General features: G+C 44.8%; 1 long non-coding RNA gene across 1 annotated transcript; it reads right to left on the reverse strand.

Moving 5' to 3' along the window:
• Positions 1–1,458: 1,458 nt before the first annotated feature.
• On the reverse strand, positions 1,459–22,548 carry LOC144330838 (uncharacterized). The gene is made up of 2 exons (XR_013397401.1): positions 22,409–22,548; positions 1,459–3,038 (listed from the first exon to the last, which is right to left on the reverse strand). It is a non-coding gene; the product is annotated as an uncharacterized LOC144330838 (long non-coding RNA).
• Between the last annotated feature and the right edge of the window lie 666 nt (positions 22,549–23,214).

Consider the following 23,214-nt stretch of genomic DNA (forward strand, 5'->3'; position numbering starts at 1 on the left):
AACAGAACCGTCCCAGAGACAACATGTACTGAAGCTGGGAGGACCATATAGTTTATCACAAAAATGAAGACATTTTTGAGACTGAAAGGGGCCCTATTAACAGTTATTCCAGGATAACAGGTATTAACTAGGTGTGTCCTGGCAACCTGAGACACAGGTTTAGGCTAAGTATAACCTAAAGGAAGGCCTGTAATGAAAAGATTCAGACTGAATGCTAACCAGTGGGGAAAACATTGGGGGCAGTAGTTCCTTGATGTCCCTCAATCCTCTCCACTAAGCAGTGACATGGGCTTAAATCTGGGGCCTAGTTTCCCTAAGCTGAGGGAGGCACTGCCTGACAGTGGACTGTAGGGGTGGGGGATGGTTGCTCTAGCAACAATCACAGAGGTCCCTTGGGAATTGTTACCAGGGTGAACTCACCAGCCAGGGGAATACCCCAGAAAGAGCTGCCAGTGAGGCTGGGAGGAGGGCCAGCCTCACTGGTGATTGGAGTCCAGCAGTCCCACTGATTGGGAATGCTAAGCCAAGCCCATGTCGTGCTTCGCTGATGCATGGCTGGGCTGAAGAAAGAGCTCTTTGAATTGTTCATAGAAAAGAGTGGTGCCCAAAAGGCCAGGGCTCAAGAATGAGGCTGCCTCAAGCACAGTGCTTGGCAGGACACCAGGGCTGAAAGGTACAGCGAAGTCCTCCCAGAATCGCTTCTCGGAGCAGGGATTTGCGTCACAGACTGGCCACTGCAAAGACAGATGGGAACTCACAGATTTTGTCTATGTGTTTGTGGTTCACTGCTGATGGACGCATGTCAGAAGGCACCTGAGCCTTGGCCCAGCCTTCATGTGGAGGGAAAACCCAGACCTGTGTGAGCAGCAGGTACCTGAAGCAAGAGAAGCAAGGCTGTGCCTCCAGGGCTTTGTCAGAGGCTCCTTGCTTCCTGGAATCCAATTGCATAACTGGGAGCCAGAGGTCTTGGTGGCTGGATGTGGGTCTAATCCTGGTTCCATGGCCTCCCAACTGAGTGAATGAGATTATAATGATAAAATATAATTTACTGTGTACCCAGCACTACCCTAAGCACTTTGTGTTTCTTATCTCATTTGCTCTTCACAGAAACTCTTGGTACTATTACTATCCTCAATTTCTAGAGAAGAAAACTGCGGCATAGGATAGAGTTGATTTGCCAAAGTCAGGATGTGCACCTGGCTGTGTGAGGCTAGAAACTGAGCACTGGACCCCCATCCTACACTGCCTGTTTCATGAATTGTAAAAGGGGGGATAAATGTAGCACCTCCTCCCTAGGGTGTTGTGATATTCAACTGGGATAATCCATTTACAGCATGGACATGGTGGCTGCATGCGAAACAATGGGAGCTACTGTCAGTTTGATTAGTTCTGGCCTCTCTGCAGCCTTGCTACTCTCTGTTTCTTCTCAGCAGTCTTCAGACAATTTTCTTTTCTTCTCCTTTTTTTTTTTTTTTTTTTTTTTTTGAGATGGGAGTCTCATTCTGTCGCCCAGGCTGGAGTGCAGTGGCACAATCCTGGTTCACCGCAACCTCTGCCTCCCCGTTCAAGCAGTTCTCTTGCCTCAGCCTCCTGAGGAGCTGGAATTACAGGTGCATGCCACCATGCCTGGCTAAGTTTTGTACTTTTAGTAAAGACTGGGTTTCACCATGTTGGCCAGGCTGGTCTCAAACTCCTGACCTCAAGTGATCCACCCTCACGGCCTCTCAAAGTGCTGGGATTATAGGCGTGAGCCACCGCGTGCAGCCTATTAAGACAATTTTCTGTTTGAACTTCACAAGACTTTCAGCTTCTTGGGTTAGGGCACATTGTCTATTTGTTGTGTGTGTGTGGAGAACACTGGGCAGCAAAGATCAAAACTCTTAGGGGAGAGGGGCAAGAGAGAGAATATGAGTGGGGATTCTCTGCTCCCTTAATAGTATTCCAGGATTCCTTCACTGATTGAAGTTCAAGTTTGGTCCTCTGAGCAAAAATTTAGAGAAGTGCCTTTATGCATTTATTTAACTTTAGAATAAACATCTCTGTAGCAATAACAACAAAGTGAACACTCCTGGTTTTGTTCTTTCTTTTTTTTTTTTTTTCTTTTGTGGCTCTCATGCACATGGAAAAACAACACAAAACAAAACCAGATGAACTGAAACCATTTCTCTGTCCAAGGCTCCCATATGTAAGAAAAGGAAAGATTTTTCCTTCTTGGGCAGGGTTAGATGGTGTTGGTGGAGGGGAGTTGGGGGGAATGGTTCCACCATCCTGTTCCAAAGCTCCAGTTCCCCTCCAATACCAAAGCTGAGTTACCCAAGAGAAGCCCCAGGGAAATTTGCTCCCTGTATACCAAGGGGATTCATGAATCTCCCCTCAAGGTAAATATCATCAAGGATGTGCCCAGCCACTCTGTGGAGAGAAGCTGCTACTCACAAAGAACATGCATGGTGGATTTCCAACTTGGAACTTATGTGTGGGGAGGCTCTGGGACTCCTTCCTTTATTCTTTTTCCAGTCCTATTAGTCTCAGAGGCATGTTGTCTGGTCACTGAGGGAGCTGCAGGCCCAAGGACCATATCTGCTTACACTTACCCACAGTGTTTTACTTGCTGTAGCCTGGATGTCAGCATTCCAGGACCACTGAGGGAGGGACAGAGCAGAGAGGGCTGGGTCAAGTGGGTTGCTTCCAGGAACACCCCAGGAGACCTGTGGAGAGCTGGGCTGTACTAGAGTCTGGGCACAGCAGCTCTTCTGAACTGTAGACCCACTCCCTCCCTTTAGTATTGTCCTGGCTGTGTAGGCTTGAGGATTAAAGGCATGAAAAGAGTTCACAAGCCAGTGGCTTAAGACTTCTCTTGATGTTCCCAGACAGCTCTGTTCAGAGGCATTAGTTGTCAGAGAGAATACTCTGCAAGATTTGAAGCTGTGGCATGGTTTGCTCATCCAACCTTCTTTACTCCCATATTCAGCCTTTGCAATTGACAAGTAGAGCTGATTTGCCTTCCTCCAAAAATGTCCATGGAGAGGAGCAAAGAAGACCTAGGAACAATGAAGGGAAAGGGAAATAAAAGAGGGGAAAGTCAATACCAAAGAAACGGGTTAGGAAATTTTCCAAGAAAGGTTGATCTGAATGAAAAAAATCACAAGTTTTGTTTTTAGAGCAGATAATGTATCTCTGTGTGTGTATATATTACAGCCTCACTTACAAATGCCACAGGGGGCTGGGTGCGGTGGCTCACACCTATAATCCCAGCACTTTGGGAGGCCGAGGAGGGTGGATCAACTGAGGTCAGGAGTTCCAGACCAACCTGGCCCACATGGTGAAACCCCATCTCTACTAAGAATACAAAAAGTAGCCGGGCATGGTGGCGTACGCCTGTAGTCCCAGCTACTCAGGAGACTGAGGCAGAAGAATCACTTGAACCCGCGAGGCAGAGGTTGCAGTGAGCTGAGATCGCACCATTGCACTCAACCCTGGGCGACAAGAGTGAAACTCTGCCTAAAAAAAAAAAAGAAATGCCACAGGGAATTTTGCTTTTTTTGTAGTTCCCCAATTTCCCTTTCACTCTGCCCACTCCCATTCAACAGAAAGCTTCAGTTTGGTTTAGACGAATGCAACACGGGAACTACGACACAGCCATATTACATCAACTTTCATAAAGCCAGGTGGGTGGAACTTAACACTTCCTGGTGAGAAGGACTTTGTAGGGTGAGGTTCTTGGACAGCTGTTCCAGGGAACTCCTGGGAGAAAGATCTGGTTCACCCGAGACTGGTGGAAAGCAAACTGTGCTTAAAACGTGCTTTCAGCCAAGAAAGCCAGGATTTGGCTAAGAGATAAGCATGGACACATTTGACCCTTTTGTGTCTTTCATTTGATATTAACCTAGCTAGACAAAAGAGAGAAGGGTGACCTCAAAGTGATAAAGGTCTATTTCCTTTAGAACTAGAGGACTCAAAAATCTCTTTGCTTTGTTTCTGCCTGGAAGACAAGTAGAGCTCATTCCAGTTCTGTAAAAGGTCACCAAATACCCTGCAGTCTTGTAATAACTTTCTGTGAACTTGCTTCAGAGGAAGAAAACACACTATTTAATAGTACTGACCAAAGACACCTGGGGTTGTTTTCTGCTTGTTGTTGTTTGTTGTTTTATTTTGCAAGAGCGGATAATGATCAGTTTTGAGTCTGGTTTCCCTGGTGCCAAAAACAAATCCTAGTACCTCCTGTTTCTGGCTCAACTGTCCCCAGCCGTCTCAAGTGATCCAGTTGGAACACAGAGAACAGAGAACAACTGACTTCCCCTTCCCCTGGGTGGTGCCGTTAGAGTTCTTTCCCAGATCACACACGGTACCTGAGACTCTGCCATGGAGGAATCCACTCTGGATTCTAGTCCCCAGCCCGAATTTCTTCACAAAGTAGCAATAATTAGTTCCTAGGGCACATGGTGCTTTGCAGTCTGCACAGCTGAAATGGTTAGTCACAAGATGGTTTGTAATTTTAAATATACCTGTGCCCCACCCAGATTTCAACACATTAGTAATTATTCTACTCCTACAACCTGGTGACTGGGAGGAAGGAGAGAAGAGGGGTGGGGATTCAAAAGAGCAGCTGCAGGGCTCAGATCTGCTGTCCCCTGCTTGCTAATAATAGCTCCCATTTTAGCCAGCGCTCACTCTGCCAGGTGTGTGCTAAGCACTTCTCCTTTGTTGCCTCTAATCCCCGAGACAGTTCTGAAAGATGCAGGTGATTCCGATTTTGATTATGGGGACATTAAGGCTTTGAGAGATGGAGGAATTTGCCTAAACTAGCAAAGCCAGTAAGCACTGAAAGCAGGTCTGAACTTCCTTCTGATTCTCAAGCACTGCGCTTTTCATCCTCACACTGTACTGCTGCTTCAAGCTGATGAATTTAGCGAGAGTGGGTACCAGGAAATGCCAGTGAGACAGGAAGGGAACAACTGCCAAAATGCCAAACCAAAAGGGGTTTGAAATCTGAGAGTTGGCAGTTCACCACCACTGCAAAACCACGGGGCCGCATGGAGGTGTTCGTGGGACACTGAGTGGTGTCACTAGCAGCGGACTCTGCGTGCTTACTTAGAGCATAAAAGGATAGCACACTTGGCGATTGCCTGACATGAACTCAGTTTGGAAATTGCAGAGGTGTGGAGAGCCATGGATGGGTTTTATAATTTATTCTAATGTAATCTCTGTACTAAAGGCTGTTTGAAAAAAATAATGAAGTTGATGTTGCTTAAGTTATATGCAAATGTAAACTGGTCTTCCTTCAAGATGTTTGGAATGGAATGAATGCCCTTCCCCTGGGTACCTCCCAATACCTACCCTCAAAAGAGCTCCAGTAAGGCTTCCTTATCCTTCCTCGCCCTGCTGCCTGCCCTGCTGCCTGCCCTGCTGCTGCAGGTGTCTCTGGGTGATTGTGGGGGAAACCACTGTGTTTAAGCACCAACACCAAGACATGGCACCAAGCTATCTTCTCCCTCACCACACAGCCAGGCAGGCTGCTTGGTGGATTTGGGGTCGCCCTGTCCGTCTGTCTCTGCCTGATAGTTACATTTCTCTTCCATCACTGTGTGTTTGGCAGTGGAGGAACCTAGAGCATTACATACATTTTTAAAACTTTGTTTTTTTCTCTTACTGATCTGAATGGGTAGATGAAAATTACATACATTTTTAAGAGAGCACTTACTATATGCCAGGCATTGTTCTAAGTCCCATACACATCTTAACTCTTTTATCCTCATAAAATGGCACAAAGTGGGTAGCATTATTATCTCCATTTTATAGATGATAAAAATTGGGGCCCACAGAAGTAACTTGCCCATGTTACGCAGCTGATGAGTAGGAATCTAGGCTGCTTAATCCTTCGTTTCTCTGCCATAGTGGTTCTAGTGTGAGTCAGAGTGTTCATTCAAACATCTCTTCCTGGGCATGCTAGCCCTATCCATGGTTGGGTTGCTGCTGCTATAACTGGCTCTTGGCTGCAACACTGAAATTATATCAGGTTCCCAGGTGAGCATGTTGCTATTTTAGGTGGTCAAGGATAATATCACAGAGTGCTGTTGATATTCTCCACAGGGTGGCTCTGAACGATTCACCTTCCACTGGGACACCCTCTTCACTTGCTTTGAATCTGGGTGCTGTGACTCAGTTTCTAAGGTTATCAACTACGAGTGCTAGATACCTTTGGTGGCGTCATTGCCTATTCGTAGAACATGCCATCAGCCATCCTGGAAAGGCACACAGCAGAACACCATAAGAGGAGCAGTATTTGGGGTCACTCCCCAAATGACCCCGCAGGGACATGCCAATTCCAGAGCTTAAGAGGGAACTTGGAGGGAGTGAGGATAATAATAGCTAATGCTTATTAAGCCCTTACAATATGCCATCTCTGGTCTAAGCACATTCTGGGAACTACCTCATTTAATCCTCACCTCAACCAGCTGATGCAGATCCTATTATTATCCCCCATTGGCAGACGAAGAAAATGAGGCACAAAGAGGGGACGTGATTTCCCACAATCACCAGGCTCATAAACAGGGGATCCAGGATTCCAACACAGCCAGCAGCTTCAAAGATTGGGCTCAAACATGGTGCTACAACCAACCCCTGAACCCATGTCCTTCCCTGCGCTTTATTTTTGGGAGATGAGGACTTTCAGCTATCTTACTGCCATCTCGTTTTCAGCCTTGAAGGAGCCCTTGGAAATAAAGTGAAAAGAAAACTTGGCCTGAAATAACTGCCGAATCCCAATTAGGGAAAAAGATTGGGAGGAGAGAGGGTGGGGACAGGATCTAACCAGGTTGTAATTCTGTAACTGATGTCTCTAATTGATCACTGAGAGGAAGAAGCAGGAATGGCCTTCTCAGTCAACATTCATGGTGGCAGGAGAATCCAGGATTTGTTCTTTGACCTTCTTGTTCTGGAAATGAGACTTCAGCCCTGTTCGTCCTTTGGCTCCCACATTGACCCTACTGGACTCTCCTTCTTGCCACCTGTTGCTGCTGTTTGCTCACCCCCATTTCTAAGACACTGACAGGAAGGAAGGGTGTCTCCCAGCTGGCAGCATAGGTTTCATTTTAGCATCTGAAAAGCTGAGCATCACCACTCTGACTGCTGTTAATTATAACATGAGTACTTTATTTTGGACGATGTTTAAAAAGTTATGCAAAGGCCAGACACGGCCAGGCATGGTGGCTTATGCCTGTAATCTCAGCACTTTGGAAGGCCGAGGCAGGCAGATCACCTGAGGCCAGGAATTAGATACCAGCCTGGCTAACATGGCGAAACCCCATCTCTACTAAAAATATAAAAATTAGCTGTGTGTGCTGGCACACACCTGTAATCCCAGCTACTTGGGAGGCTGAGGCAGGAGAATCGCTTGAACCTGGGAGGCGGAGGTTGCAGTGAGTCAAGATTGTGCCACTGCACTCCAGCCTGGGCAACAGAGTGAGGCTCCATCTCAAAAAAAAAGTTATGCAAAGATATTTGCAAATATTATATCTGATAAGGGATTAATATCCATAATATATAAGGAATTACAATTCAACAACAAAAAAATTGGATTAAAAAATGGGCAAAGTGTCCTTCACATATACCCCTGAACTTAAAGTAGAAGTTGGAAATTTTTTTAAAAAGGGCAAAGTAGTTGGGTGTGGTGGTGCATGCCTGTAGTCCCAGCTACTTGGGAGGCCAAGGTGGGAGGATCACTTGAGCCCAGGAATTCAAGGTTGTAGTGATCTATGATCATGCCATTGCACTCCAGCCTGGGTGACAGAGTAATACCCTATCTCTGAAAAAAAAAATGGGCAAATAATTTGAATAGACATTTCTTCAAAGAAGATACACAAATGGCCAATAAGCATATGAAAAGGTGTTTAACATCACTAGTCACCAGGGAAATTCAAATCAAAACTATAAAACCTGTTAGGATGACTGTTATAAAAAAATGAAAAATAACAAGTATTGGCAAGAATGTGGAGAAATCGAAACACTTGTGCATTGCTGGTTCAAATGCCACCTGGTTACAGTCACTGTGGGAAACAGTTTGGCTATTCTTCAAAAAGGTAAACAATTACCATATGATTCAGCAATTCCACTTCTAGATATATATCCAAAAGAATTGAAAGCAGGTATTCAGAAATTGTACACCCATGTTCATAGCAACATTATTCACAATAGCCTAAAGGTTTTTGAGAAACAACCCAAATGTCTATCAATAGATAAATGGGTTGACCAAGTGTGCTATACACATAGAACAGAATATTATTTGGCCATAAACAAGAATAAAGTACTGATACATGCGACAGACAACATGGATGAACATTGAAAAAATGCTCAGTGAAATAAGGCGGACACAGAAACACAAGTTTTGTATGATTCCACTTGTATGGGATACCTAGAATAGGCACATTCATAAAGACGGAAAGTAGAACAGATACCCGGGGCCAGAGGGAAAGGAGAAATGGGAAGTTATTGTTTAATGGGCATAGAGTCTGTCTGGGATAATGAACAAGTTTTGGAAATGGATAATAGTTGCACAACATTGTCATGTTAATGCCAATGGATTGTACACTTCAAAATGGTTAAAATGGTAAATTATGAACGTTTCACTATAGTTTTTAAAAATCACCAAAAAATGGTATGTAAAAAGTTCTGTGGGGTTTAATCTTTTAGCAGTTCATAAATCCAATAACATTTGCCACAGCTACCCTACAGAGAGGCATACTATGTGAACACCACACTTGGCTTTCTGAGCTGGAACTAAAAACACCATTACTCTACTCCTTGGCGTTTCCCCAAAGTGAGTCTGTCCACACATGGTTGCTATTGGACCCTACCTGTTGCTACTGTATCACTGTGCTGTGTTACTAAGGAGTATGATACCTTCTGACTTTCAAAACACTTACACAGTGAATAATACCACTTTTGTGCTGCTTGGTATAAGGCCACATCTTCAAATACTTAAGCATTTTTTTTTTTAAAAAGAGTGAGCAAAGGATTTATCTGGCTAGAGTTTAAACTCCAATCATTATTTAGTCAGGGACAGAGCCAATTGTAGTGTTTAAACGGCATTATTATTTAGACAGGGACAGAGCCAAGTTTACAGAATTCTGGAAGGCAAGCTTAACCTCAGGGTACCTTAGCAGTGTGCTATGTGCTGGTCCTGAGCATTTAATCCAGAGCAAACTGGTCATCCATTTATCACCCAAGTTTTCTCTGTAAACTGGAAATAAAGAGATGGATAAGGCATAACTCCTGCTGTCTGTCATGAGGCTGAAAGTGTAATACAGGTGTAGAACTAATGCGAATAGGGTACAATAAGTGTTAATCTGCACATGTTCAAAGTGTGTTGGGTGACTGGGGTCAGGGTCCAGGGCAAGGTCACAGAGATGAGATGGCATGTGAGCCACATCCTGAAGGAAGAATGGAGTTTTCCAGGCTGACAAAACACAAAACAGACTTCATGTAGAAGGAACTGCATATGCAAAGCCTCAAAGCACAGCAGGACGGGACACCCAGAAAAACACAAGCAGCCATGTGTGGGTAGAGCAAAGGCAAGTAGGAGAGTGGCAGATCCTGAAAGGACATAGGAAGAACTGAGATTTCGTCATAGCTCAATGGGCAACTATTGAAGGGTTTTAAGTGTGGAAGGGGCCTGGAGGGGCATGATCAGGTTTTCATTTCGAAAAAGAAATTTAAAGTCTGGTGGATGGATTTGAAACTTGGGACAAGGAGACTAGTTTGAAGATTGTCAGAGGAATCCAGGTGAGAGGTGAAGAAAGCCCAGGTTCGAGAGCTATTTCAGAGGCAGCAGAGACAAGAATTGTAACTATTTTACTAGATTGAAGTTCAAAATGAGGTCACCGTTCTTTTCATCTTGGAATTATAGCATGGTGAAGCCCACAGAGCTGAAGGGTAGCTGGTTCCTCCTGTACCTACTTCTTGTGGCCAAGCTGCGGGAGCCTCAGCCTTGCCATGGGAATGGGGCCTGTAGCTGCTTTCTCTCTCCTTCCTCTTCTCTAGGGCACCCTTACTCAGCCTTCCTAAACTATTTGAAGACATGGCCTTTAAATTTCCTGTTATCTTAATTTAATTTTATTTTTTGACTCAGTTTTATGAGTACTTCAAAAATGAAGAAAGAATAAGGAGAGAGAGTAAAGAATGTTCGTCTCAGCCACCCTGCGTCCACCCATTTCCCACCCCAACTTGCAAAAGGTAACCTCTGCCTGGGCCTGGTGGCTCAAACCTGTAATCCCAGCATCTTGGGAGGCCAAGATGAGCCGATCACTTGAGCCCAGGAGTTCAAGACCAGCCTGGGTAACATGGGGAAACCCCATCTCTACAAAAATACCAAAATTAGCTGGACGTGGTGGCTCACGCCTGTAGTCTCAGCTACTCAGGAGGCTGAGGTGGGCGGATCTGTTACTAGTCTCTTATGTATCCTTCCAGGGATTTTTGTAAACCTATAGTCAAGCAAACATTTTTACGTTCTTCTTTTCCCCTTTTTATTTCCATTCTTTCTTGGGGGCAGTGGTCCTTCTTAGGATCAAGTTAGGAAACCCTAGGGGAACTCATTCAGACCTAAGGAGTCAGTCCTGATTGCCGTTGTCTTACTAAGCCCTTTTCCTCTGCAATACCTTACAGTATAAGGGCCCCAAACAAAAAGCCTTCCAGTGGGGCGAGGCCTGATTGCCTCAGGAGGCCCCACAATGGCCGAGGCCTCCATCTATCGCTGGACCTACTGAAGTAACTGAGGCACCCATGCTGGCCTGCACCAGACAGTGTGGGTGAGACCCTTGAACACAGTGGAAATGCAGGCATCACTGAGGCGCCCAGCCTCAGGCTGAGGACAGAGTGCCTGTGCCGTGGTTAGATGTGACTCCTCCACAGCCAGGAGGGTCTACGTTCTCAGTGACGACTCTTCCATCACATTCAGGCACTTTTCCCAGGTACGGCCATGGGGGAAGATGGCTGGGCACAAGGGACCAGCTGCATGCTGCTCCTGGAGTCGGCTCTCCAGGACAGGCCTCAACCTTGAGCCTCTTCAGAAGCACTGCTCCTGTTTCTTGCCAGCCGGTCTCAGCCCAAGCCACCCAAGTCTGCACCCCCTGAGTAGAGCGGAGATATTACATTAACTTTGAAATAAAAGGAGAGACTCTAAGTCTCACTGCTTTCTTCCAGAAGCTTCTTTTGCTTCTTGCAAACATGGGTGGCTTTGGGAGGAGTGCCAGCACACCAGATACCAGAAGCATCTCAGCCCTGAGGTCTTGGGGACATAGATAGGTTCTTCATCTCACATGATGGAGGCTGAGCTCTTTTTGGTGGGTAAAGTGGATTGAAATAAAGGAGGAGGGCTGACAGGAATTTGAGACTAGCCTGGGCAACAAAGCAAGACCCCATCTCTACAAAAAATAAAATAAGGTTGGACATGATGGCTCACGCCTGTAATCCCACCACTTTAGGAGGCTCAGGCAGGAAGATGGCTTGAGCCCAGGAGTTCAAGACCAGCCTGAGCAACATGGCAAAACCCCATCTCTACAAAAAATACAAAAATTAGCCAGGCATGGTGGCGCGTGCCTGTAGTCTTAGTACTCAGGAGACTGAGGCAGAGGATCACCTGGACCTGGGAGGTCCAGGTTTTAGTGAGTAAAAGAAAAGAAAACTGAGACCCATAGAGGTTAAGTAACTTACTTTTAATCACTGTTTTTTTTTTTTTTTTTTCTTTTTTTTGAGACAGAGTCTCACTCTGTCACCAGGCTGGAGTGCAGTGGCGTGATCTCGGCTCACTGCAACTTTAGCCTCCCGGGTTCAAGTGATATTCCTGCCTCAGCCTCCCAAGTAGCTGGGACTAAAGGCATGCACCACCACACCCAGCTATTTTTTGTATTCTTAGTGGAGACGGGGTTTCACCATGCTGGCCAGCGTGGTCTCAATCTCTTGACCTCATGATCCGCCTGCCTTGACCTCCCAAAGTACTGGGATTACAGGCGTGGGCCACTGCACCAGGCCCAATCCCTGTTACTTTTAAGGAAATCCATTTGACTCCTAAGGCATAATGTCACAATGGCTTAGACGAAATAGAAGTAGTTTGTCTCTCATGTTAGTCTCATCATGAGCAGTCCAGGGCTGATAAGACAGCTGAGTCTTGTTGGGGACCCAGGTTTCTTCTTTCTTCTTGTGCTGCCTTCTCTGGGGAATACCCTATTCCACCTTGTCAAAGATGGAACAGTGCCACCTCTGCATTCCAATGGGAGAAATGAGAGGAAGTGGAAGACACAACCTTCCCCTTTAAGTGCATAACCTGGAAGTTGGGCTAATATTTCAATGGCCAGACTTGGTCCCATGGTCATACCCAGTTGCAAAAGAATCTGGGAAATGTAGTCTGACTGGAAGGTGACTCATACAGCTAAAATTCAGGGAACAAAGGGAGAATCGATAATGGAAAACAAATAGGAATTTCTGTCACAGTCAGAAGTAGAACTGGGATTCAAACCCAACAGTTTGACTTCAAAGCCAGAACTCTTAACCATAATCTTCATTATGCTGTTGTCTTAGAAGAATTAAATGAAGTCCACAGTTGGTAAGGTCTTTCTCTGCAGTTTGAGACTTCCTTTTAATAGTTTACTTTGAGTACATGAACACATGTATGCACATGCATTTTTGCTAAATGGATAGATTATAGCTGCTCTTGCCACAATATTATAACTCTTACTGTGAAAGTTGTTCAACACTGATGGGGAATCAAGTAATGTTTCCTTTTTTTTTCTTTTTTTGCCTTGAGACAGGGTTTTACTCTGTCACCTAGGCTGGAGTGCAATGGTGCAATCTTGGCTCATTGCGGCCTTGACCTGCTGGGCTCAAGGTATCCTCCCACCCCAGCCTCCCAAGTAGTTGGGACTACAGGTGTACACCACCTGTAGTCAAAAAATAAAAGTCAATTTTTTAAAATTGATTTGTAGAGGCAGCGTCTCTCATTATGTTGCCCAGGCTGGTCTCAAACTCCTAGGCTCAAGTGATCTTCCTGCTTCCCTTCCCAGAGTGCTAGGATTACAGACCTAAGCCACTGCCTTTCAACCTCTTCGCATAGACTTTCAATTTTAGTATTTTTGTGTGTGTCTTTCTCTTTTTCTTCTCTTTATTCTCCTCTCCCTCCTTTTCATGCCTCAAACTTTATGATGCTTGGTATATGAGGCCATCATCAGTTTTATAATTTTTTTCTGCATCGGATTATAGGATTGGGCTTGGAAATAACTCCCCACCAATGAACTTTCTAACCTTTCACTAGCGAGTGGGGCAAACCAGAGAAACTTTTTTTTTTTTTAGACACAGTCTTGTCTTGTTGCCCAGGTTGGAGTGCAGTGGTGTGATCTCGGCTCACTGCAAGCCCTGCCTCCTGGGTTCAAGCAATTCTCCTGCCTCAGCCTCCCAAGTAGCTGGGATTACAGGAGTGAGCTACCACACCCGGCTAATTTTTGTATTTTTAGTAAGACAGGGTCTCACCATGTTGGCCAGGCTGGTCCTGAATTCCTGACCTCGTGATCTGCCTGCCTCGGCCTCCCAAAGTGCTGGGATTACAGGTGTGAGCCACTGTGCCTGGCCAGGTAACCTTTAAGAATACTTAGAAGCCCAGAAATAAACCCAAACCTATATGGTCAACTAATTTTTGGCAAGAGTAACAAGAAGACACCTGGGAAAAGTACAGTATCTGTAATAAATGGTATTGAGAAAACTTGATTTCCACAGGTAAAAGAATAAAATTAGACTCTTATCTTATACCACATGCAAAAATCAACCAAAATGCATACAAGACCTAAGCATAAGACCAGAAACAATAAAACTCCTAGAAAAAAGCATAGGGGAAAAGCTCCTTGACATTGGCCTTGGCAATGATTTTTTTTTGCATATCATTGCAAAAGCTCAGGCTACAAAAGTAAAAATAAGTAGGACTACATCAAACTAAAAAGCTTCTGCATAGCAAAGGAAACAATCACCACATTGAAAAGGCAACCTACAGATTGGGAAAAAAATATTTGCAAACCATGTATCTGGTAAGTGGTTGTATCCAAAACTTACAAAGAACTCATACAACTCAATAACAAGAAAACATATAACCCAACTTTAAAAATGGGCAAAGGACCTGAATAGATATTTCTTCAAAGAAGACATAAAAATGGCCAACAGGTATATAAAAAGAAAACATCAAAACCACTATGAAATGTCACCTCACACCCATGGAGAGCTATTATCAAAAAGACCAAAGATAAGTGTTGGCCAGGGTGTGGGGACAAGGTAACCCTTACGTGCTGGTGGGAATGTAGGTTGGTGCAGCCATTATGGAAAACAATATGGAGGTTCCCAAAGAAATTAAAAATAGAACCACCGTAGGATCCAGCAATCTGAGTTTATACCCAAAGGAAATGAAATCACCACCTTGTAGGCTGAGCACAGTGGCTCACACCCGTAATCCCAGCACTTTGGGAAGCCGAGGCAGACGGATCACCTGAGGTTGGGAGTTAGAGACCAGCCTGACCAACTTGAGAAACCCCATCTCTACTAAAAACACAGAATTAGCCGGGCATGGTGGCGCATGCCTGTAATCCCAGCTACTCTGGAGGCTGAGGCAGGAGAATCGCTTGAACCCGGGAGGTGGGCAGAAGTTGTGGTGAGCCGAGATGGTGCCGTTGCACTCCAGCCTGGGCAGCAAGAGTGAAACTCTGTCTCAAATAAAATAAAATAAAATAAAATAAAATAAAATAAAATAAAATAAAATAAAACACCACCTTGTAAAGATATATCAGCACTCTCATGTTCTTTGTGGCATTATTCACAATAGCCAAGATATGGAAGCTACCTAGGTGTCCATCAGTGGATGAATGGATAAAGAAACTGTGGCACATCTATACAGCGAAATGTTTTCAGCCTCAAAAAAGGAGATTCTGCCATTTGCCACAAAATGGATGAATCTAGGGGACATTATGCTAAGTGAAACTAGCCGTACACCTAAAGAAAAATATTATAGGATCTCACTTATATGTGGACTCTAAAGAAAAAAGTCCAGCTACAGTGAAAGAGAGCAAAACAGTGGTTACCAGAGGCAGGTAGAGGGGAGAACAGGGGAGATGTAGGTCAAAGAATACAAGTAGCAGACATGTAGGATGAACAAGTCTGGAGATCTAATGTGCAACATGAGTTAATAATAGTGTATGGCATTTGGGATTTTTGCTAAATGAATAGATTATAGCTGCTCTTGCCACAAAAAGGGGGGTAACTGTATGATGATGGATATATTAATTTGCCTCACTATAGTAACCATTTTACTGTTTATATGTATCCCATAACATCATGCTGTATACCTTAAATAGACAAAATAACATTTATTTCTTTTTTTAAAAAATAATACTTAGAAAATATGAGAATATTTAAAATTAGGATACATCAAACATCATGATTTTGCCACAATTTGATGATTTTCATTAAAAGACAAATTAATATAATTTGTTCCCACGTATTGTATTTTAGGGTTGGCATAACAGAATGCTATCAAAATTGGGAAGTTTCATAATGATCCATGTATGTACAACTGCACTCGGGTACCTCTGTCTTCTCTCACCTCTGTAAGAGCAATTTTGTTTGTACCTCTCGAGACTCTGGAGACATGTTTTACAAAAGCAGTTTGAAGTGAGTATTTATTCATTTGGGCTTTCCTGGTGTGGCCCTTTCAGCTGTGCAGAATGCCACAGCAATGAGGAAACTGTTTGTTTCCAAGCAGGAGATGCCAATGTGATGACAGACTTTTTGAAGGCATGTAGCTGGTGGCTGTTAAATCTGCATTTCCTGACATGCATAATGGTCCATAAGCTGCTGGATGTGAGCAGAGAGTTGGTCAATAATCAAGCCTTCTTTTTCATAGTGTTTAACAATGCAAAGTGCTTTTAAATAATTATTTGAACTAATCTTAACAATGACCCTATGAGATCAGAGGGATATCCTGGCAACATAAGAACATATTAAACGTCATTCTCATAAGACAAAGGTCTATTTTCCCCAGTTTAGAACCTAGGTACTCTCTGATAAGTAGAATGCACACTTATATTATTTTCAACAAATGTCCACTGAGCCCCACCTATGGGCCAGTGGGCATTGCAAGATGTTGGAGAGCTACAGATGAACAAGACACAGCTGCTTCTCTCAACTCTGTCTGACATGAACACCACTATCATCACATGCTGAAAGTGCCATAATCAATGTCTTCTGGGAAAATGAGGGAGAGGAGAGAAGGTTTCAGAGAGCTGCAGAGGATGTTCATGCTGACCTTTGCAGTGTGAATAGGATTCTGCCTGGCAGGGAAGTGAAGGGAGGACATTCCAGGGAATGGGTGCAGCATATAAGGGGGACAGAAGCATGGACTACATGATTTCTTCAGAGAATGAGAGGGTAAGGAAGGATGCATTCAATTAGCAGATGGTGGAGAGCCTTGTTTGCTGTGCCAAAAGACTTGAATTAGTCCTGCAAACCACGGAGGCAGTAAAGAGCAGATCTAGTTAGGTGTGAATCCAAATTCCAAGAACTTGCTGACTTGGGGGAGCTGCTTAATCATCATCTGGGGGAGCTGCTTAATCATCATCTGTAAAATAGGGGCTATACTCATCCTTCTGGGTGAGTTTTGATAAGCACTTTATCAGCCAGTATATATAAAGTGCTTAGTATACTGCCTGGCACACAGTAAGTGTTGACCATTAACTACTCTCCGGTACTATTTCCTTATCTTTTTTGAATCAGACTCCTTTGAGAATGAATGAATCCTCTCCTCATATACAATATTTTGTATATAATTTAAGGAGATTCACATTATCTCCTGAAACTGGAGTCCAAGGTAAGAGTCCTGCTGTGTCTTCTCAAAATCTTTTTATTTTTTTGGAGCAGATTTAGGTTCACAGCAAAATTAAGAAGATACAGAGATTTACCTTATATTCCTCACCCCTATGCATGTATAACTTCCCTGATGATATCAACATCCCTTACCAGAGTGGTACACTTGTTACAATTGATGAACCCACGTTGATGCATCACAATAACCCCAAGCCCATGGTTTACCTTAGGGTTTGTCCTTGGTGGTGTATATTCTATGGGTTTAGACAAATCCATAATGACACATATCCATCATTATAGTATCATACAGAGTAGTTTCACTGTCCTAAAACTCTGCACTCTCATCTGAAGTTTTCTTTCTTTCTTTCTCTTTCTTTCTCTCTTTCTTTCTCCTTCCTTCCTTCCTTCCTTCCTTCCTTCCTTCCTTCCTTCCTTCCTTCCTCCCTTCTTCTCTTCCTCTCTTCCTCTCTTCCTCCCTTCCTCCCTTTCTCTCTTTCTTTCTTTTCTTTTCTTTCTTTCTTTCTTCTTTTTGACAGAGTCTTGCTCTGTTGTCCAGGCTGGAGTGCAGTGGTGTGATCTTGACTCACTGCAACCTCCACCTCCAGGGCTCAAGCAATTCTCCTGCCTCAGCCTCCTGAGTAGCTGGGATTACAGGCACCCACCACCACACCCAGCTAATTTTTGTATTTTTCATAGAGACAAGGTTTCACTGTGTTGGCCAGGCTGGTCTTGAACTCCTGACCTCAGGTGATCTGCCTTCATTGGCCTCCCAAAATGTGGGGATTACAGGGGTAAGCTAATGTATTCGTCTTTATGTGAAAAGCAGGAGAGTGCTAATATCAGGTTTTATTTTTTATTTTTGGGGGGAGAAATAATACTGGTTATTGTAGAAGGATACCATCTTTGGTTCTCAATTTTTTTTTTTGAGATGGAGTTTTGCACTTGTTGCCCAGGCTGGAGTGCAGTGGTGTGATCTCAGCTCACTGCAACCTCCCCGTCCCGGATTCAAGGGATTCTCCTGCCTCAGCCTCCCAAGTAGCTGGGATTACAGGCACCCGCCACCATGGCCAGCTAATTTTTGTATTTTTAGTAGAGACAGGGTTTCATCATGTTTGCCAGGCTGGTCTTGGACTCCTGACCTCAGGTGATCCGCCTGCCTCGGCCTCCCAAAGTGCTGGGATTACAGGTATAAGCCACTGCACCTGGCTGGTTCTCAAATCTGACTGTACATTATAATTACCTGTAGTGATTCTTAGAAACGCTGTTGCACCCAGCTTCACTCTCAGATATTCCGATTCAGTTGATCGGGGTCACGCAGAGCATCGGGCTTTTTTTTTTTTTTTTTTTTTTTTTTTTTTTGAGAGCCTGTCTCTGTCGCCCAGGTTGGAGTGCAGTGGCGCGATCTCCACTCACTGCAAGCTCCGCCTCACTGCAAGCTCCGCCTCCCGGGTTCACGCCATTCTCCTGCCTCAGCCTCCCGTGTAGCTGGAACTACAGGCGCCCGCCACCGCGCCCGGCTAATTTTTGTATTTTTAGTAGAGACGGGGTTTCACCATGTTAGCCAGAATGGTCTCGATCTCCTGACCTCGTGATCCGCCCGTCTCAGTCTCCCAAAGTGCTGAGCCACTGCGCCCGGCCCAGCATCAGGCTTTTTCACATCTTCCAGGGGATTCCAATGTATAGCCAGTTTTAAGAACCATTTGACTGTCTCCAATGTTAGCCAGAGAGAGGAGAAGAGCCGAAAAGGAATGGAAAGAAGAATAGAGGAGAGGAAAAATTCAGAACACTTTGGAGATGGAATCAATCAGACCAAGCAACCAATTACATGTGGTGAGGGAAAATGGTGTGAGGTGATCCAAAAGGGGAGGAGGTATTTGTGTTTTGTTTCTTTTTTACTACTTTTTCTTCACTATGTAAAAGGGAGGAGTGGGCAAGGAGAAAATAATTCATTTGACAAACATATACTTAAAATACATGTATTGGCCAGGCACGGTGGCTCACGCCTATAATCCCAGCACTTTGGGAGGCCAAGGTGGGCGGATTGCCTGAGGTCAGGAGTTTGGGACCAGCATGACCAACACAGTGAAACCCTGTCTCTACCAAAAATACAAAAATTAGCCTGGCGTGGTGGTGCATGCCTGTAATTCCAGCTACCCAGGAGGCTGAGGCAGGAGAATTGCTGGAATCTGGGAGGCGGAGGCTTCAGTGAGCTGAGATCGCGCCACTGCACTCCAGCCTGGGTGACAGAGCAAGACCCCATCTCAAAAAATAAATAAACAAATAAATAAAAGTTATTAAGTGCAAACTGTGGGTTCAGATTTTGTTTTGAGCATCTTTAAAATGCCTGTGGAACATGCAAATGTCACATAGGCACCTGAAAATACCAGAGCAATTGGAAGTCACCAATTCATAACTGGGTGATTGTGAGAGTGTGGATGAGATCACCAGGAGAGAGTAGAGAAGAGCCAAAAGGGTGATGAACACGGGGAATCATGGACCACAGACCCTGGGGTTGGGGAGGAAAGCCTTTGTGTGGGATGGTGAGGGCGTGAGAGAAGGAGGCAAGAGTTTCCAGAAGGAGTGGGTGGCCAGTGTGTGAAATGGAGCAGAGAGATGGCCAGAGGTGAAGGCCAACAGGAGCAGGCCCTTCACTTGATGATTAGGAGAGGGCTGTGGCTTTTGAGACAGTGGCAGGGATGGAAGCCAAATTCTAGTGGTTTCGGATGAAAAAGAAAGTGAGGAAGCACAAGCATTGACATAGGAAGTTTGGGGAAAAAGCAATGAAAGCAGTAGCACAGGGAAGGAAGGGTGGAGGACAGAGCTTTATTTTAGGCTGGAGTGGCATTATTGTAGTCTGAGGGGAAGGAGCCAGGCTAGAGGAAGCCATCAAAAATACAGAAGAGGGAGGAGACGGGCAGTGGAGCCACGGCTCCACTGCGGCAGGCGGCCCAGGGCTTACAAACACTGGGTGAAGAATTGCTCTTGGATGGGGACTAGGGATGCTTGTTTCTTTGAGGCTAAAGTGAAGAAGTTTCCAGAACGATGCAGGCCTGTCCGAGGAGCCACCCAGGGTCATTTCTGATTCCCATGACAGCCTCCTGCCTACATTCTCCCACTTCCCAGGACTCAATCTGTTTTGTCCCCGCCTTGAATGCTGCCTCCACCTCAGGACTTGAGGCTGGCTGGAGAGTGAGATGGGATAGCTGAGGTTTCCACCTCTTTCACTGTCCCAGAAGAAAAGCATGGGGCCTCTTTCTGTTTTTAGTTAATGGCTAATCACAGTGCATGAAGAATCCAGCTGCAGCTACAAAGATTTGTGGATTCTCAGAAGGTCTTCAGTCCTTCTTACTCATTCTTTCTTCCCCTTCTCAGAGGATCCTCTCCTCTGCTCCCTGGCTCTCTTGTACTGACCTTGCTTCCAGTTATTATACATTGCTGGCCATCTTCTTGAAAGTCTTTCTCCTCTGAGCATTAGTGACATTCTTCTCCAGGTTGTCCTCCTGTCCACTGTCTCCCCTCCTGTTCCTGACCTCTAGATGTTAAATGCCAGGACTCTGTCCCACGCTCCTTCCCCAGGTACATGCTCTCAGAAGGCCATTGTGTCTAGTCCATCACTTTAAATTTCATCTCTACACTGAGATATCCTGACCTCCTGCTCCAATACCAGCACTCCCCACTGCGTGACTGACATTTCCATTTGAATGTCTCACAGGGATCTCAAATTTAACATGCCCAAAACAGAACTCTTGATTTTTTTCCCCCTCAATCTGTACCTCCTTCTGGTTTTCCACTCTCAGTATATGCTGGCATTTGTTCCCTCAGTTGCTGAACCAAAAACTCAAGGTCAACCTTGATTCTTCTCCCCTGCAAATGCAATCTATCAGTAAATCCTATCAACTCTACCTCCAAAATGGTTTGAAATCAGTCCACTTCTTGCATCTCCACTCTGGTCCAATGTTACTTAAAAGCGGGGTTTACAGACCAGCCACATCAGCATCACCGGATAACTTGTTAGCAATGCAAAATATTGAGGTCATTTCCATCTAGAATCAGAAACTCTGGAGATGGCACTCTTCAGAGAATTCCGATGCCTGCTTAGGTTTGAGAAGCACTACTCTTGTTCGTGCCTTCATAATCTCCAGTCCAAGCCACTGCAATAGCCTCCAACTGCTCCCCTTACTCACTCACTTACCCACTAGAATCTGCTCTCCCCCTACAGCCAGAGTGATGGTTTTTAAAAACAGTATCAGATTGTATCACACGTACACCCTCTGTCCCCCAGTTTAAGATCTCCCATGGCCTCCCTTGGACATAACACAATCCAAATTCTCTTTCCTGACCCACAGAGTCCTGAGGTGAGATCTGACCACACCTACCACTCCAGCCTCTGCCAAAACCTCCCTTCCCCCTTCCTCTGGGCTGCAGCTCAACGGGCTTTCCCCCACAGTGTGCATCAGCTTGTTGCTGACTTGGGACTTCTGCACTGGCTGTTCCCTCTGCCTAAAATGTTCTTCCCTTGAACTTCAGTTGCTGGTTCCCTCATGTCATTTTCTGCTCAGTGTAACTGGCACCCCCTTTAGAGAGGCCTTATACCAATGAACAAATCCAAAGCAGCTCCTTTTTACAAAATATGCAGTTTTAACCTGTATAGCACTTACTATCAATTTTTACAAATTTTCTTATTTATTATCTAATGTAACATTTTTAGTCTTTGTGGTTTTTTTACTTTTTTTGAGACTGCATCTCACTCCATCGCTCAGGCTGAAGTGCAGTGCGTGATCATGGCTCATAGCAGCCTCAGCTTCTCTGGGCTCAGGTGATCCTCCCACCTTACCCTCCTGAGTAGCTGGGACCACAGGTGCACACTGCCATGCCTGGCTAATTTTTGTAATTTTGTTGGGAGAGACGGGGTTTTGCCATGTTGCCCAGGCTGGTCTCGAGCTCCTGGCCTCAAGCAATCTGCTCATGTTGGCCTCTTAAAGTGCTGTGATCATGAGCGTTAGCCACCATGCCTGGCCATTAATGTACATTTTATGAGACCCAGTTTATCTTGTTCATTGCTGTTTCCAAGTACCTGAACAGTGCCTAGCTCCCTAAATATTTGTTGAATGAATGAACTTCACTTCTTCCTTACTTGTAGGCCTGAACTTGCTATTAAGAAATAATTATTCAGTCTGGACACAGTGGCTCATGCCTGTAATCCTAGCACTTTCAGAGGCCGAGGAGGGTGGATTGCCCGAGTTCAGGAGTTTGAGACCAGCCTGGACAACATGGCAAAACCCCATCTCTAATACAAATACAAAAAAATTAGCCAGGCGTGGTGGTGCGTGCCTGTAATCCCAGCTACTCAGGAGGCTGAGACATGAGAATTGCTTGAACCCAGGAGGCAGAGGTTGCAGTGAGCCGAGATTATGCCATTGCACTCCAGCCTGGGCAACAGAGCGAGACTTTGTCTCAAAAAAAAAAAAAAAAAAAAAAGAAAGAAATAATAATTCATGAACTAGTGTTTGTTCAAATGGTTACTCACTCCTCTCATGTGGCTGCATTTCTGGAAGCCTGCAGCCAGCATCAGTCTCATCTCAGAGGCCTGGGTCCACATGTTAGTGTAGTCCCCTTACAGCACAAGCCATCTCGAAAGGAGGCAGGAACGTGAGAAGACATTACCCTGAAAAGATGGCAGGAGTGCAAAAGAACATTAGTGGGCTATTTTTTTTTTTTTTTTTTGAGACAGAGTTTTACTCTGTCACCCAAGCTGGAGGGCAGTGGTGCAATCTCAGTTCACTACAACCTCTGCCTCCCAGGTTCGAATAATTCTCCTGCCTCAGCCTCCAGAGTAGCTGGGATTACAGGCACTCGCCACCATGCCTGGCTAATTTTTGTATTTTTAGTAGAGACAAGGTTTCACCATGTTGTCTAGGCTGGTCTTGAACTCCTGGTCTCAAGTGATCCACCCACCTCAGCCTCCCAAAATCCTGGGATTACAGGAGTGAGCCATTGTGCCTGGCCAAAGTTGCCTAATTTTTAAGAAAATTGTCTTTATGGTCATAGAATCCTGGGTTTAAGCCCTGGCTCTGCCACTTATTGCTGTGAAACCTTGGGCAAGTCACTTAAACACAGTAAGTCTCAATGTCCTCATTTGTACACCAGGGGTGAGAACAGTACCTACAACACAGGACTGTTGACAGGCTAAATGAGACACCTACAATGTATCTGGCAATGGCAAGCCACTGCCTAAGTGTGAGCTATTATTGTTACTATTTTATAATGAGAGAGAGAGAGAAGGGTGACTAGCACTGAGGGCTCAAAAAAACAAAAAATGTAAAAAAGGCTGGG

The sequence above is a fragment of the Macaca mulatta genome, chromosome 8 (genome assembly GCF_049350105.2).
Source record: "Macaca mulatta isolate MMU2019108-1 chromosome 8, T2T-MMU8v2.0, whole genome shotgun sequence".
Taxonomy (NCBI): Eukaryota; Metazoa; Chordata; class Mammalia; order Primates; family Cercopithecidae; genus Macaca; species Macaca mulatta.